The sequence below is a fragment of the Cynoglossus semilaevis genome, chromosome 16 (genome assembly GCF_000523025.1).
Source record: "Cynoglossus semilaevis isolate Cse_v1.0 chromosome 16, Cse_v1.0, whole genome shotgun sequence".
Classification (NCBI taxonomy): Eukaryota; Metazoa; Chordata; class Actinopteri; order Pleuronectiformes; family Cynoglossidae; genus Cynoglossus; species Cynoglossus semilaevis.
This window is the reverse complement of record NC_024322.1, coordinates 14,371,862-14,377,287: the sequence shown is the minus strand read 5'-3', so window position 1 is coordinate 14,377,287 and position 5,426 is coordinate 14,371,862. Positions and strand designations below refer to the sequence as shown.

Below are 5,426 nucleotides of genomic sequence, written 5' to 3'. Positions count from 1 at the left end.
CTGTCCCAGAACTGATTATTATTACATCGTTCAGGGAGTCTGTATCAAACCTGTAGCTCTTGAAGTAGCTCCCAGTTTCAAAAAGGTCAGTGACCCCTGCTCTAGAGTTTTCATATGTGAACGAAGTCTCTTAAAAATCAGTTTTTGTTTTCATGACCTGTAGCTCAAATACCCGAGGTGGTATTTGAAAGACCTAGCATGACAATGAGAGAAAACACACTTTACAGGATTCAAGACCATCTTTCTTTGTTACTCTCTGCCGTCTTGACTTTCTGTCTATTTCTACACCTTAACCTCCTGTGTATGCACCAATCAGACATGGGAATTAAACCAACTGCCAGTTTAAATGTCATGGGTGATTGCTAGGTGCCTTTTTTTCTGTTTTTCCTTTTCATAATAAAAGTGAAGGCGCCATGCTGTGCGTATTCATATCAGAGGTGTGTGACATCGATTATTAAAATGATCGTCACCTGCCAGGCGTTCATTCTGTGCCGTTCTGTCTTTAAAGTGACACTTTCAATAGCTACAGGGAAATCAATCGGTCGCTTCGAAAAATTATATGTAAATGTGATTTGTTGTGGTCCCAGCGCCACCTGAGTCATCTCTCCTCTCCCAGGAAACACTGATTGTTTTCTAAATCTTTCAATTACAAAAGTTGAGGCGTGAGGCATCACAAAGAAATAATTTAGTCTAAATTATGCTTTGCTTTGACTCGATACAGCAGGGTTGGATTTACATCTCATTCGGCTGTGCACACAAAGAGGTTCCCAAGAACGTCCTGAATAATTTGTGTATAACATTACAAACAATACGTTTATATTTGATAAATGCTGTAGAATACCATTTTCTCTCCCAAAAAAATGACACAGACTTCCTTGTAAATGTGCAGTAGTAGACGATGATATTCTGTGACTCGTACTAAAAAAAGATACTGGTCCAATTTGAACTTCTTACACAGCTACATGACTCCCCTCGTCCCCAGAGGATAAAGAGCCGTAGCTCACAGATTAGCGTTCGCCATACCTAATTATCCACCGCTAATTAGTGTGAGGAAAAAAGCAATCAAAATGGCTACACCTGTCTAATTATATACAAGTCAAACTGCATGGAATTGGATGCAGAAAAAAGTTGAGTGATGACGGTCTCAAGGCTGGACCCCTGTGCTGACAACCAGTTTAATTGGTTTAAATGGGAGGTTGGTAATAAATTAGCAGATCATGGTTGAGAGGTAGCAAAGACTTAATGGACGAAGTTGTTGATTGATTTGCTAACCTTTGGTTTAAAAACTTTTGAAGATTAATGGAAGTACAAAAAAATGTTTTTTTAAATAGACGGAGTATGAAAAATATGTTGGGGATCGCAGAGAGTTGAAGGATTCTCTACATGTCCAGCAGGGGTGCTGTTAGCAAACTTTAGTGCTGTATTTCATTTGTAATGTTCTAGAATTCTAACCTAGGCCTGAACAGTGTGATCATAATGACGCCTTTACAGCTGCGACATAATACATCAATAATAACATACTAAAAATACAAGATTAATAAAATAAGTTCTCACCAAAACTTCTGATTATCTGGAAACAAATTCCGTCCTCGGAGCTTCCAAAAACGGTTGTACAGATTATCCGGTTCTAACAAGTTTCTGTCGCTGTCGATGCTAATGCTAAAGTCCAGCCGTATTCATGGAATATTATGATTCAGTTCGATGCTAATGCTAAAGTCCAGCCGTATTTATGGAATATGTTTCAGTTCGCTTTAGGCTGAAACTTTCCGCTCGACAGAAACAGTGGACACAGAAAACTTTGACATTTCGCGTCAATCAAGTTAGTACATGTCACTTCCTGGATTTTCACGCCGTGTTCTCTAACCATCCAATCAAATCGCACAAATCGCCAACGTCACTACAACGTTCTACTGCTAGAAGGCCGTGGCGCTGCCAACTCAAAATCCGAGGTAAAATAATTGATTCCGTTGCCATTTAATTTACTCTCTGGCTTCAGGGCAGATTTCTTTCACCACGGCAACACATGATGGCTGAAATATGATTGGATGAAATAAAAATAAAATAAAATAAATCGAATATACACAATTTTAAACAACACAACCAAGAGAAATGGTATAAAAGGATGAGAACAGTCAAAACAGTTGATCATTATTCATAATAAATATATTGAAAAATAAGTCACATTTTTTATTTTCTGTGCAACCTAATAATTACAATTCATTTGTGTTTTTTACACTTTTGTTTATTTGAAAACAAGTCTTTCCAGTATTTTAAGCGAAACAACCAAGTGCTTAAAAGAACGCATCGATACTTCTTGCTGAGTTGCTTCCGTCTGTGCCTCCAGGCTGATAAAGGAGCAGTGAAAAATCTGCTCTACCCCTTTGTACCCACAGGCATAATAACACTGGCATTAAATAGCTCTCTTTGGTCCATCATCAGTCCACGGGGAACCGCAAACCTGGGACTTGCTTCCTACTGGCATTTGTGTTGGAATATTTAGGCATCCCAAGAGCCGCAGCTTGAGGGCGACTGACAGAACGGCTCCTGTGCTGTAAAGGATCTGATTGAAATCCACTGGAAATCAACCCCCTCCACCTCGCCGATCACTCTTCGGCACGGCAGGCTCCAGATGGTGCTGCCATGTACATCTCTTTTATTTTGCTTCATTGGCACAAAGACAACTGGCGCTGGGGAAGAAGAGAGCCAACCTGTGGTTGTCCTTCATGAGGAGAGCAGCGAGAAGAGATTTCATCAGCTCGGCCCGCTACGTGGAACTGATGTAATGCTGTAGAAATATTGCAGGATAAGTTATTTCAGAAACAGCTTCCAAATGCGTGTGTGAAAGGATTATTAATACACTTCAGTGTCAATGATAGCGCTCTTTTTTCAGTGCATCGTCGATTACTTACATATGTACATTATATATTAAATAAAACACTCCAAATGTTTTCATGTTGATTCATTTGTGAAATTAATATTACAACTGCAGGAAAAAAAAGTCTTTGCTTTAATGAAGCACCTCAAGCTTAAAATACCATCTCAGTGTTCTACAATCCATCATGAACATGTGCTGAACTACGACTGAAAGCCATCAACTCCATGGAGCTGAAGTTTTAGTATAAACTTTAGGTTTCTTTTCTTGACATTTCCATATTCCGTCATTCGGTTTCTTTTCTTGACATTTCCATATTCATATGTCCGTCATTTGGATTAGTGAAAGAACAGAAACTCATGTGAAACTCAAACATCTTTCCTGCTGTTATTCATCTTTCTGTTCCAGCAACAGAAATATTTAAAGGATGTTGATTAATCCACAGCTAACCTGTAATTTATATGATAAAAAAACCTTTCATTGTTCTGTTATTCATCTTTCTGTTCCAGCAACACGCACATTAATCATGATTAATCTAGTAAAGAACAATTTGAATTGACAAACTTTGTTTGTTTTTTTTTCTCAAAAGTTCAATTCAAACTGTCTAAATAACATATGTTTCAATGGACTCCCACCACTATTTGTCCTTTTTTTTTTCCCCCTCACTTTTTGCTCTTTTTCTTAACCTTCAGCTCTGAGGGATTGGGATTTGTCTCGCCACCTACAGGAAATTTCTGCCTGCTTGAATTGAGACGTTCTTGACAACCACTCATCTTGTTGTCTTTGGGCCTGGCAGGTGTACTTTTGAAGCCTCCAGCGAGTGTGTTTTTCCCCAGATGAGCCGCTTGCAGAAAATGTTATAACGTCGCCGTCCTATATGGAGGGAAGTGAAACGAACATCAGAAGGGCAATGAATCACAAGGACATTTACAACATGCAGATGCGAGTGTCACAACACTTTCCATGAGTGACACCCACTTATTCCAAACACTATGGGGGCAACTGGGTGAAAGTCGTTCGTGAGATTACTACTTTATTAAGTTTCACTTTGAGTCGTTACCGCTGTGGTAGGATCCTGTATTTGTTTACAATCTCGCTGAGTTAAAATAAAGTAAAATATAATACAATACAATAATACAATTCATATATTCAGATTATTATCGTACTAAAAATGTGTAAAATGCTAATTCTAAACTTTTTGGAATTTGTGTTAAGCAACTTTCTAAATGTTGCTGCAATTTTCTGTATTTCCTCAATACGGTGGTTCTCAAACTGTGGGTCAGGGCTGTGATGTTGCTGAGGGCAAATTTATTTTTATTTATTTTTAATATTGTCATCGACATAGAGTCCTATCTTATATATATAGAGTCCTAGCTAAAAAGAATTTCAAAATTAGCTATAACTCTGAACTATAAAGTAGGAGATTTTTATTTGTATTTTTTTAGTTTAGTCTTTACATTTTATTTTCACACTTCAAACTCAGTTTAAACTTCTAATCATTGGCCCTGGTTGGATGAAATCAAACACACACGGTCTTTGCTGCTCTGCTAGTTCATACCTGTCTGCCACCACATTAAACCCAGTCACCTGTTTAACTGTCGCGGCTTATTGTTGGAAAGTTGCAGCGCAGCGTTCTATAGTCAATGTGCCGACTGATCCGGTCCACAGGAGTCACTGTTGTGGAGAGTCATTCAAAACCGGCTTCATCACTGCATGCAGCCGTGATGAACTTCAGCCTGACTGAGTCACTTCAAAACTTCCGAGAGGCCGTACAGGACACCTCGAGTGTCGTCAAGGCATGTGGTGCGAACATATGTTTGCATAAATACCCCCCCCCCGCTCCATGCATAGTCTATCCCTGGTTAATTCATTCTATATATTCTCTCAGAAGTAGCAGCCAGTCAATCCCTGACATTATCAATTCAAGGTTGTTGCCCAAAGGGATCAACATCTAAAAGGAACGTTTAATCTTGACCTTCTGAATATCAATCAGCAACGTCCACTCGCCAATATCTGCGCACGTGTGTGTGTGTGTTTATGGGCTATATGCGCACACACTGACACACAGGAGCATCTCAGTGCATTTAATGGTACTGTGTAAAAGAAAAAATAAAAATAAAAAATATATGTAGTAAATACATATATTTATATGTATATATATATATAGATTTATATACATACACAGTTTACATTTTTTTATATTTCTCTCTCTATAAATACTAAATATATACTAAAAATATATATACATATATATATGTTGTCAATTACATAGTGATGTAAAAGTTTCTTTAGCTTCTTTTTTTTTTTGTAAAAAATAATTTTACATAAACTCCACAGGTAACCAGCGGCGTGTCTTTGATAACGTATGTAAATGTCTGACCTTCTGGAGGAGCCGTTTCTCACAGTGCGACGCACTTGAATCGCAGCTGTGTTTGAAGTCATAGCTCACCTCTCTCCGTGCCCACAGCGTTCCCAACAAGTGGAAAAGTAAACAGCCCTGAGTGCTCCTCTCCTCTCCTCTCCTCTCCTCTCGTCTCCTCTCGTCTCCTCCCGC

At 38.6% G+C, this 5,426-nt stretch overlaps 2 long non-coding RNA genes across 6 annotated transcripts in view; both read right to left on the bottom strand.

Annotated features, from left to right (window-relative positions):
• The window catches only part of LOC112488289 (uncharacterized), a 34,438-nt gene extending 32,748 nt beyond the window's left edge, over positions 1–1,690 (bottom strand). For both annotated transcript variants that reach the window (XR_003052177.1, XR_003052178.1), the window contains exon 1: positions 1,555–1,690. This is a non-coding gene — a long non-coding RNA (uncharacterized LOC112488289). The remainder of the gene's footprint in view (positions 1–1,554) is intronic.
• Positions 1,691–3,364: 1,674 nt separating this feature from the next.
• LOC103392266 (uncharacterized) overlaps positions 3,365–5,426 on the bottom strand; it is a 27,486-nt gene continuing 25,424 nt past the window's right edge. For all 4 annotated transcript variants that reach the window (XR_003052174.1, XR_003052175.1, XR_003052176.1 and 1 more), the window contains one exon: positions 3,365–3,745. This is a non-coding gene — a long non-coding RNA (uncharacterized LOC103392266). The remainder of the gene's footprint in view (positions 3,746–5,426) is intronic.